The following is a 12,238-nucleotide window of genomic DNA, read 5'->3' on the forward strand; positions in this document are numbered from 1 at the left end:
GGCTGGCATGTGGTGCTGGGGGATTGAACCGTGGTCCCTGTGCTTTGCTAAGCTTGTTCTAAGTAGGTGCTTTAGACCACTGAGCCATCTCACCACTGTTCTGTAGTTTTATGGGAACTTTTTACAGTGGTGTCCAGACAGAGTTGTGATTGGTAATAATGCCCAAAATTGTCACTTGGCAATACAGTTGGAGTGTGGGGTTTGTAAGACCTTTGTGCTTTACAGTTGCAGGGCATTCAGTGGGCAATTAAGAGTGAATATAGAGGTTTATGTTTGAAGTTGCGGTGAAGAAAGTGTATTTGTCTAGGTCAAACGCTTAGAAATAAAACAACTTTGGGTTGATCTTGTTTTTTTATCTAGGGGTATGCAATTGTTTCCGCTAGGTAGTAAAATAAACCTTAATACGAGCCAGTGACTAAGTAGAGTGGTTATCATTAGGTTTCAAAGAAGACTGTATTTTTTTTTTTTTTTTTGAGTGGCTACAAATGGGAATGTCTAGCTTCCCAAGTGCTGGCACTATAGGCCTGTGTCTATCAGAGAAATTGGAGGAAAGCCTGGTTTCTCAAGATTATGGAGGGGAGGATACAACCAGTGTTAGGGCAAGTGCACTTAAGATACCACTTTTACTTTTTTTTTTTTTTCTTTGTTGTAGTGCTGGAGCATTCAAGACTTCCCACCAAGCTTACCATGGCCCCATAATTTTGCTGGGTTTCAATTTGATTTTTTTTTTTTTTTTTTTTTTTCTGGCGGAACTAGGTTGAACACAGGCCCTTGTGCTTGCCATGCAAGCACTTAGTTCTGCTGAGCTGTCTCCCTGACCCTGGGTTTGGATTTGGGATCCTGCTTCAAGCTCCTAGAGTGCTGGGATTATAGGTGTGCTAGATGACACTAAACTGTACAATCTAAGTTACTTAATGTCATTGATGGATATTGATAATGTTTCTAATTTTATGATTCTGCAGCTGGGAATATAGCTCAGTGGCAGAGTGCTTGCCTAGCAAGCATGAGAATCATGATTTTAATTGCCAGTACCCCAAAAAATACTGCAGCTGGGGATACAGCTCAGTGGTACAGTACCTGTTTGGCAAGTGTGAGGTCCTGAGTTCAATTTCCAGTACCAAAAAATTGTGCAATAAATGCCCTTTTGTCAACCAATATGCAGGTATTTTCAGGAATGCAAGTGAAGTCACTTTATATAACACTTAAGGTTTTGTAGATACAAAATGATCCTTCAAAAAGTAACTGGAATATTCAGCTTCCCCCCCCCCCCATGTGCTTACCAGGCAAGCACTTACTCTACTGAGCTATCTCTCCAGACCTTGGAATACTTAGCTTTTAAAAGAGAAGTTCTGGGGCTGGGGACATAGCTTAATGGGCACAGTGCCTGCCTGACAAACGCAAGATCCTGAGTTCAATTCTTGGTTCCAAAAATAAAAAAGGGTGTTCTGACATACTACCACATGGATGAGTTAGCTTGTCACGTTCCTTATAAAGCAGTCTTGGCTTTTTACCCTCTCTTGTCCACATTAGTAAATAATTTTGCAGTTTGGTGATTTGCCACCTTTTATAAGGTGGAGTGTCCCCAGTCTTCATGCTTCTGAAATTTGAGTAAGGGTCTAGGCCCCAGGTCAACAGCTCAATCATCAAGACAAATGTGTTGCATGTATATAATCCCAGCACTCAAGGCTGAGGCAGAAATTTTAAGAACCCTATTGCAACACACCTGTGGCCTTCCTTGGACTCCAGTATGCAGCGGCAGCCTCCCCAAAACCATCTTTATTTTTATCTTATTTTTATTTTTTCGGAACTGGGGATTGAACTCGGGCCCTTGTACTTGCCAGGGAAGTGCTTATTCCACTGAACCATCTTCCTGCCCCCCCCACCCCAAACCATCTTTAAAGGAGATAAATCCTGCCAACTCCAGAACTCTTGGCTTCACCCAAAATGGAAAATGTTGACAGTTGAAGCCGAGGATATAGCTCAGAAGAATAAGCGCCCGCCTGGCAAGCGCAAGGTCCTGAGTTCAGCACCTGGTACCACAATAAATAAATAAAAATATTGACAGTTGCATCCACAAAGAGAATGTGCCAGTGCCTTTTGGAGAGAGAAGGAACTTTAGGGCTTGTCTGAAGACCTTACTGGTATCACCCCGCTACACCAACCTTCCCAAAGACCCAGGACTTGGTCCTCTTACTGCAGTTTACCTGCCAGTCTTGGACACCTTGTCTTTCCCCTGGACTGGCTGAGAATCAACATTGTTTTATGCATTTTCAGGCTTGTATTGGTACATTTTAGATATACATGATGCTAACATTGATCATAGGGAATTTGTACCTGTACATGATACATCTTTTCCCATTTCTATTTCCAAAGCTTTATTTGTATTTTTTTCTTTTGTACCTTCTCTCCTCCCCCACTTCATTCTTTTCTTTTTTTCTTTTTTATTTTTTTCATTTGAACATTTTCTTCTCATTTCACAATATATGTTATGCATTTTGGCCCTTATTAACACCTGGTTTCTCACACCAGAGAAAACAATGAGATTTAAGCATATTTGTCTGGTTTATTTCTTTTAACAGTATGGTATCAAGGTATAGCCATTTAGCTAGAAATGTCTCAAGTTTACATATTATGACAGAGTAGTGCTCCACTGTGTAAACACACACACACACACACACACACACACACACACACACACACTCTTATCTTTATCCATTGATCAGGTAATGGGTATTGGGTTGTCTCTAAGATTTAACTATCACAAACTGTCACTATAAACATGAGTGTGCAAATAATGCTTTTAATTTTGGGGGGAAGATACAAAGAGTGGAAATAGCTGGGTTGAATAGACCCTCTAGTTTTAGTTTTTTTGTGAAATCTCACTGATTTCCACATCTGTTGCAGCAGCTTACACCCCCACTACCAATGATGATAGTGCACATCCTTGTCTGATTCCTGGTTTTATTTTATTTTTTATTTGATTTTTTTCCCTCATTCTTAAATTTTCACTTATTTCTCTCAGCAACCCCAGGAAATACGTGCACATCTAGAGAAGAGAGGAGTGGGCCAGTGGGATAGCTCAGCCGACTAAAGCACCTGCTTAGGCAAGCTCGGGAACCACGGTTTGATCCCTGGCAGGTTTCACTATGCAATTCAGGCTGGCCTTGAATTCACTTTGCAGCCCAGGATGGTCTCAAACTCACAGTGATCCTCCTACCTCAGCCTCCCGAGTGCTGGGATTACAGATGTGTGACCATATCTGGCTGTAACAATTTTTCATATATTTATTTGCCATTTCTAATTTTTCATCTGAGAAGTGTTTGTTTTTCCTCCCAGATGTCCATTTTTGGATTGGGTCTTTAAATTTGGGGGATCTGATTACTGATTATTTTGAGTTTTTTATATATTCTACATATTAATCTTTTTTTCTCACAATTTTAGTGTTTTAAAAACCACAATTTTGGAGGGCTGGTGAAATAGTCCAGTAGAATAAATGCAAGGAAAAAAAAAAGTAAAAACCACAATTTTATCTTATAGCTTTGGAGGTCAGAAATCCAAAATAGGTGTTATGTGTCTCAAATCAAAGGTACATGGTTCCTCCTGTAAATTTCAGGGGAATCCATTTCTTGCCTTTTTCAGTTTCTGGAATGCTTGCACTATTTCCTGGTTCTTGGCCATATGATCCTCTTTCTCCAGCCCTGACCCTCTTGCCTCTTGTAAGGACCCCTGTGGCTGCAGAGGGCCACTAGAATATAGGGTAAACTCAACTTAGTCCTTAAAACCTCTGTAAAGCCCCCTTTAGCACAGATTATGAGGATTTTGGGGGTGGGGGTAGGTGCATGATTTTCCTACTACAGGGGCAGCCAGGTCAGAGTGGCTGCATTTTAGACAAGGGTGCATGGGAGAACTTCACTGAGGTCACATCTCCATCGGGACTGACAGGCTGCCAAGGCTTCCTGTGGATATTAGGGAAAGACAGGCAGGTAGCAGACAGCCAGGGCAAGGGCACCTTTTCCTGGGTCCCTTCTTTCCTGCTGCCCCTAAACCACACGCCCAGCTACCTCCCACCTCTTGTTTTAGGAACAGAGGGACTGAGACCCCCAATCGTCAACCGGCTCGGTCAAAGTCCCTACAGCCCACAGCTTCTCAAAAGGCAGTTGGGCCTGGGCTTCGGGCTGGTTCTGTCCATGCAGCGTCCGCCAGCAGTGCCACTGGCGCAGGGAGGCGCTGGCCTCCGAACTGAGCCCCTGGGCACACGGCTCTTGTCGGGTTGGCAGTGGGCAATGTGGTGCAGCGTCCCGAACTACGTGGCTCTCGGGAGCTCCTCCGGATCCAAGAACTTCATACGAAACTTCATGCCTAGCTGCGTCTCTGCGATGCGCGGACTCTAGATCAGCTCCTCGGTCAGCGCGGGCAGGGAGGTGACGGCTCCCAGGAGCTTCTGCTTCTCTCCCGCCAGGCCCGTGTAGACATCGCAGCACACGGCCGGCAGCAGCGCCACCTTGCGGCGCGGGGAGCACGCGGCGTGCAGGTGCCAGAGGCGCGCGTGGTTGCTCTACATATTAATCTTTTGTCTGAGGAATAGCTGGGAAAAATTTTCACCCACAGGGTTGATTATCTCTTCATTTGTAGTTTTCCTTGGTATTCAAAAAATCCTTTCAATAAATTGGGCTCAGTGGCACACGCCTGCAATTCCAGCATTTGGGAGGCTAAGGCAGGAGGATCACTGTGAATTCAAGGCCAGAATGTTGAATGTACCTGGACTTTCTATCTTGAATTAACATCAATTCAAGATATTGTTTCCTTTATTTCTTTTTCAGTTATTGTTATTTGGATACAGGAATGCTATTAATTTTTCTTGGGCTGGGGAGGTAGCTTGGTGGTATAAGTGCCTGTCTGGCAAGCACAAGGAACCGGGTTTGATACCCCCCAGTACCACACTCTGTGCTGGCCCCTGAAACTGGGCATGGTGGCACATGCCTGTAATCCCAGCGCTAAAGTGGCTGAGACAGGAGGATCACTATGAGTCTGAGCTGCATAATAAGATTCTGTACCAAATAAGTAAATAAATAAAAGATAAAAAGAAAATTAATTTTTGAGTGTTGACTTTCTATCCAGATACAAATCTTTTGGTGAAATTTTTAGGGTCTTCTATGTAGATTATCATGTCATATGGAAATAATGATAATTTAGGTTCCTCCTTCCCTATCCTTATTCTTTTTATTTCTTTCTCTTGTCTAATTGCAAGGATATGCTTGCTTCTTTGAATTAATTTAGGAGTGTTGCTTCTCTTTCAGTTGTATTAAAGAATTTAACAAGTATTAACATTAGGTTTTCTCTAAATTTCTTGTAAGATTCAGCAGTAGATCCATCAGGGCCTGAGCTTTCTTGGTAGGCTTTTGATTTTGTCTTCAATTTAATTAATTGCTATTGGTTTCATTAGAATTTTTCTATCTTCTTGATTCAGCTTGGTAATTCATATGTGTTATGGTTTGTGTCTAGATGTCCTCCCAAAGCCTCATGGAGTTTTTTTTTGGCGGAACCAAGGATTGAACTCAGGCCCTTGCACTTGCCAGGAAAGCACTTATTCCACTGAGCCATCTCCCCAGCCCCACTCATGCAGTTTTAGATGAGGCTTTTTCAGATATGGCTGAATCTAGAGTGTGTGATTGATGCATGGTATAATGCTACCATTAAGGCTGTGTGATTGCAGGATCAGTCCACTGATTGGATTGGCACTGTCCTAATTCCCGTAGACTGGATACAATATACGGGACAGAAAGAGGCTGTTCTCTCTCTCCTGTTATTTTGCTACCTTCTGGCCACCATGAGCTGGTTCCTTCTTGTTGCTTTTATTGTTTTCTGCCAACAGGAATGGTTGTCCCTCTAGCATTTGCCACCCTGCCTTGGAGCTGGCTGACTATGGATTGGAACTTCTATAGACTTTGCCTTTGGATATTGAGTATTTTGGCTCAGGAATGAGAAAAGTAATTAAGGCAATATGTATCTAGGAGTCTGTTAATTTCTTTTGTGCTTCCCGTCTTATTAGAGTACAGGCTCTCGAGTGGCACACTCTTGGATCTCTTTTGCCACCATCTGCTTGTGGCACCACCTCCTCCTCTTCCCACTGTGACAGCAGCCCTGAGTCACTCCCTGCACAGCTCCACCGGACTTCCAGAACTAGCTCCTGATAATAATAATAATAATTACTATTATTATTATTATTACTAAATAATAATTGTTATTATTTTGTATTTAGGATATCGGGTCTACAGGTCTACAAGGTCTTCAGCATCTCACTGCATATAATGGATTCATAGTGATCCTCCTGTTTACAGCCTCCCAAGTGCTGGGATTACAGGCCAAGTCACCACACCCAGTCTAACAGCCTGGGGGTGGGGCCAGCACAGACAAATTAGAATTAAAACAGGAAAAATTACAAGTGACATAGAATTTCACTTAACAAAGTAATATGAATTTCACAGTATTTGTTGTAATACATAGTGTTGTCTTCCAACCAGTTATTCATATCACCAGATATGTGCTGATATTTGGAGTTCTTACAACATAGCAGGAGGGACAACAAAGAAGTCTGAATTTAATCAAGATTTGGGTGAAGAACAGGAAGAGAGCAGCCAAGTAAAAGAGAAGAAGAAACTGGTGAAGAAAAAAAATCAAAGCATGTCAGCTGACTGTTCAGATGATGTAAAATCCTCTGATTCTTGCAACCCTTCAAGAAAGACTTGATGGTCTGCTTGCTGGGGATCGAACCTAGGGCCTTGTGCATTGAAGGCAAGAGCTCTACCACTGAGCCACATTCCTCACCCTTGATGGGCTTCTAGACACACCAACAGGATACATTCAACACTTACCTAGGGTAGCTAAAATAAGAGTGAATGCTCTCAAAAATCTTCCAGTTAAATGTGCAGAGACAGAAGTGAAATTCTATGAAGAAATTCATGATGTTGACAGAAAGTATGCTGTTCCTTATCAACCTCTTTAATAAGCGATTTGAGATCATTAATGCAATTTATGAGACTACGGAAGAAGAGTGAGAATGTAAACCAGATGAGGAAGATAAAATTTTGGAGGAGCTGAAAGAACTAGCCAAAACTGAAAATGAGAAAAAGGATGAAGAAAAACAAGATGCTAAAGGAATTCCTGAATTTGGGTCTACTGTTAAGCATGTTAACTTGTTCAGTGATATAGTTCAGAAACATAATGAACCTATTCTGAAGTATCTGATGGATATTAAACTGAAATTTTCAGACGCTGACCAGCCTATAAGTTTTTATCTTAGAATTTCATATTGGACTCAATATGAAGCACTGACAAAGACATATAGGATTGTTATAACCTGTGCGATTGATTCAAATTTTGTAACTCTGTATGCTTGCACTGTAACTTTACTAACTGTTATAACCTGACATATGCGCCGCCATCTTGTTCTGTATGTGCCATTCTAGATGCAGTAACTTTCCACTGTGCCCCGTTCTCTACTTGAGAACCTGCAGCTGGGCCTTTCTCACGCTGTCCTCTGTGCACACACTTGAATCTAGTTCCGGCCCAACATCCTGTTCTTGCCATCGATCCCAGGCACAAACTATACCCAACCACCCAACCTGTTAATGTTCTTGAAGACAGGTAATTTTTCCACAGTAGCCCCTAGTTGCCCCCTGACGTCACCCTTTTGAGGTTTGTTGGCTTAAATACCTACTCCCCTCATTCTCCTGGTGCGCACCTTAGCACACTCTGCAGGGTGTCTGCCACTGGGTACCTGCTAAAATAAAGCACTTTTTTCTTTTTGAGCCTGCCTCCTTTTTGGGTTACAACAGGATGAGATCTGAACCAGATGATTCTGATCCCTTTTCATCTGATGGACCAGAAATTATGGGGTGTACAAGGTGCCAAATAGATTGGAGAAAAAAGAATGTCACTTTGAAAACCATTAAAAAGAAGCACACACATAAGGAATGTGGGACTGTTTGTACTGTGACTAAAATAGTTTCAAATAATTCTTTGATTTTTTTGTTCCTCCTGAAGTTCCTGAGACTAGAGGTCTGGCTGCTGCTGCTTAAACTATCCTCCTGCAGACTTTGAAAAGTGGTTTTTTTTTTTTTTTTTTTGTCTTTTTGAGACAGGGTCTCACTACGCAGTTCAGGCTGGCCTTGAGCTCACTTTGTAACCCAGGCTCCTTTCTAAGTTGCAACGATCCTCCTGCTTCAGCCTCGTGAATCCTGGGATTACAGGCATGTGGCTGGCTGCAGACTTTGCAATTGGTCACTTTTTAGGGGAGCATATAATTCCCAAATCAGTGTTAAAATTTACTGGAGAAGCTATTGAAGATAATGACAATGATTATGATGAAGAAAGTGAAGAAGTGGATGAGAAAGGGGAAGGAGATGAAAATGATCTGGACTAGGACCCAAAGAAGGATCAAAACCCAGCAGCATGCAAGTAGCAGTGAAAGACTGTGCATGGTGGTGCACACCTGTAATCCTAGTTCTTGGGAGGCTGTAAACAGGCGGATCACTATGAATCTGATCTAGTAGTGAGACTCTGAACACCCTATAGACCCTTCCCTAAAAAATAAAATAAAATAAAAAAGTAGCAGTGAAATAGGATATTTGTGGTCTGGAGGATAACCTGCTCTGTCATGACCTAAACACAACCATTATTTACATATAACCTTATGTTTTTGTATTTTCTTGATAGAGTCAGTAATTTTTTTTAAAAAAGGAATTGGTATTATAAAGACCAATTTGTTCTAACTAGCATTTTAACTATAGTTTCACTTCCAGATCCTCTCTGAAGCATGTTCATTCATTGCTGCAATTTGGCTCTTTGCATCATATAATTTTAGAGTACAAGTATGAAAATGAAGGGTTTTTTCCCACCTTTGGTCCTGGAAATTAAATTTAGGACCTTGTACTTACCAGGCAGGCACTGTGCCACTGAGCTAAATTCCTGGTCAACTATTTCTTTTTTTTCTGAAGAATCAAAGTAGTTTTCCTATATATAGTTTGCTTTCCAGTCAGCGGAACACGGAGCGAAACTGGGAGTCCACATCGACCTCTCCTGCCTTCAGTTGCCGGTATCAGGTGTAGCTCACCACGCCAGGTCGTCAGGCGCAGTAGCGGCCCTGGCAGCCCAGTTCCCTGCCTCTGCCTCCTGGGTTTGCATCCAACCCTGGTGGCTTCGAGGGCTCTCTCACTCGCTCGCTCGCTCAGTGTGAGGAGACCAGGAGGCTCTCCTCCCTCTGTCCTACCCTGCGGTCTGCTGTCCCGACTCCACTTCAGCCTGGAGGCGGCGGTAGCTCTGGGGACTCGAGGCCTGGCCGGGAGGGGGCAAGGAGGGGCGCGGGATGGGGAGTGGGGGTGGGGTGGGGTGGAGGACCGCGCCTCCTCTCAACGCGTGTTCCCTCTCTCCTCCGCCCTGGTCCCCTCCTCATCTCATCTCTCCTGTTCTCCGATCCCACTCACTCACCCTGTCCCCTGCCCCCCTCTCTGCCCCCCCCCCCAGCGGACCCGGGGGACACAGGCCCAGTCCCACTACACCTATCATGAGAAAGTCCCGGAGCCTGCCCTGGTCGCCGGTAGAAAGCACTGAACCTGGCGTCCTGGTGACACAGAAATCGTCCTCGAGGCCTCCGGGGAACCCAGTGTCTGCAGCACAGTGCGCACAGCGTTGAACTATTTGGAAGAGCTCGCCTGCCCGGGGCCCACCCGCTCCCCCAGAGGTCTTCTAAAATAACTGGGGGGAAGGCAACGTGAAAATGGGTGATAGGCAAGCGTTTGACCACGGAGCTACACCCAGATCCTTTTTATGTGCATTTTTCATGTTTATTATGTTTGTTCGTTCAAACACAGGAGTATTGAGTGTTATTATTATTTGGTTTGTTTGTTTTCCCTTCCTGAAGATTGAACTCAGGACCTTTGCATTGAGCTCCTTCCCTGAGCCTTCTTGCTGCTTTGAGACAGGCTCTGGCAGGTTTGCCCAGGTAGGCTGCAATTTGCTGTCCTCCTGTCTCACCCACCCAGAGTCCTGGGATTACAGACCTATGATACCATCTCTCAATTTATATTCCTGAAAGGACTAGTAGGTGGAGAATTACCAGGAAAGGGTAAGAAGAGGCTCTAGCAGCTAGGGGTTATGGGAATCCAGAGTTGGGAAGCTGATGGCCTGGATTTAAAAGGGTGACAGTCTGAATAGAAACAAGCGGAAATACCTGAAATTGAGTTTGGTAGGGTAAAGGGCTTGCATGATGGATTGAACACTGAGGGATGGAGAGAGAGAAAGATCAACAGGAAGTTCCTGAGTGGTTGGTAGTCATCCACTCAAGTGAGGAAACTAGTTGGAAAATAGGTTTGGGAAAAGTAATGTAGTGTTCTGCTTGAGGGTTTAGGATGCAATGTGAAGTGTTATCCAGACACAGGATACTTGAGACTGGAGGTCAGATGAAGAACATGGACTGGAAGAGAGAATTTGAAGCCCAAAGATGATATTCACAGCACTAAGAATAAAAGGTAGGGCTGAGGATGGATAGTTCATATAGTTCATGCAGGAGGTGCTGAATTTCATTCCATCAGTTAAGTTCAAGGAGGAAAGAGGGGGCCTGGGGTAGAATAAGTGCTTCCCTGGCCAGCACAAGGGCCTGAGTTCAATCCCCGATTCCGCCAAAAAAGAGAGAGAGTGAGAAAGGAGGACTGCAAGAATGTGTTAGGGGGTTGGGGACACCAATGCTTAGAGATAAGGAGGAAAAGGGAGGACCTGCCAAGGGTTGACCAGAGAGGTAGGAGCAAACCAAGAGGGACTAAGAAGGACATTGTTTTAAGCCCTCAGTTATGCCAAAGTTATCAGAGAGAAGGGCATACACAGCTCCACTGGAGAAACTGTATATGAACTAAGCACAGAAGTGTCAGTGCAGTGGGACAGATGGAGAAGCTGTTGAGGTAGTACATGCACACAAGTCTTTCCAGAGGTTGGGGGTGGTGAGATGGCACAGGGGCCGGGGTCAAAGGAGTGATTCAGTATTGATGTGCAGTCCCACATTTGTACTTTTAGGAATGAACCAGTAGAAAGTGACAGGTCAAAGATCCTAGATGAGCGGGGTGTGGTGTCATACCTCTGTAATCCAATCCCAACTACACAGTAGGCTAAGATAACAGGATGCAAAGCTCAAAGCCATCCTGGACTTGATAGTTCCTGACTCAAATACATGAGCCAGAGACTGTAGCACATGCCTGTAATCCAGCACTCAGGAGGCAGAGGCAGGAAGATTGCTTCGAGTTTGAGGCCAACATGGGCTACATAGTGAACTAAGGCTAGCAAGATCCTGTCTCAAAAAAAAAAAAAAAAAAATGGGGTTGGGGACATGGCTCAGTGGTAGAACACTTGCCTAGCATGTGTGAGGGCCTATACTAGGACAAAAATGGGCAAAACACTAAAACAATAACCATAGTTTGTGTCTGTAGTTTGTAATCTTTGTCTGTTTTTTCAGGCTCTTTGAATACCTTTGATATTTTGTGGTCTTACCAAGCCCCTTAGAACTCCACTGACCATGCCAGTTTGTTGTGATGGTCCTTTGAAAAAAGAAAGGAATAAAACTGTTGGCAGCCATTAAGAAATTAAAAAAAAAAGTTTTCCTGCTAGTAGTAGACAGAGTTTAAGTCACTTGCATAGTTATGTTTTTCATTTTTTTGTTATACAAAATGTAGTGACTTATACTAGGACAATTCATCATTTAAGGAAAAGAAATAAACTTGTGGGGTTTTTAAAAATTATTTTTTTTTTAAACTTGTGGTTAAGAATTTCCAATAAGGCCAAATCTAATTGTTAGCTTATTCATGGATTTTTATATTTCAGGTGAAAGTCAGCCAAAAGGAAGGCTGACATCCATGCTTATGGTTGCCACAGAAATCTGAATAAAACCTAGAATTTTTAGAAGTTAAACTGGTACTATTTTAGTATATTTCTAAATTTAACATCCATTAAATAGGTGTCTTTTCTTTGTGCTAGGGTCTACCTTCTGCTTTCTTGGAAAAGATGACTTTACATCATTTGATGACCCTATTTCACTTTTGTTTGGTTATTTATTTGCTTATTTTAACAGTCCAAAGTAAAAATGTAAAAAAAAAAAAAATACAGGTTCTCAAAGTAGGTATTGATGATCTTCTAGATTTCTGCAGGATCCATTGTGATTTCATTCTTTTCATTCTTAATTGCATGGACTTGAATC

At 43.0% G+C, this 12,238-nt stretch overlaps 1 pseudogene; it reads left to right on the plus strand.

Annotated features, from left to right (window-relative positions):
• Window positions 1-4,283: 4,283 nt before the first annotated feature.
• LOC101565247 lies at window positions 4,284-8,461 on the plus strand (annotated as a pseudogene).
• Window positions 8,462-12,238: the final 3,777 nt, after the last annotated feature.

Source organism: Octodon degus, unplaced genomic scaffold (assembly GCF_000260255.1).
Source record: "Octodon degus isolate 3935 unplaced genomic scaffold, OctDeg1.0 scaffold00067, whole genome shotgun sequence".
Taxonomy (NCBI): domain Eukaryota; kingdom Metazoa; phylum Chordata; class Mammalia; order Rodentia; family Octodontidae; genus Octodon; species Octodon degus.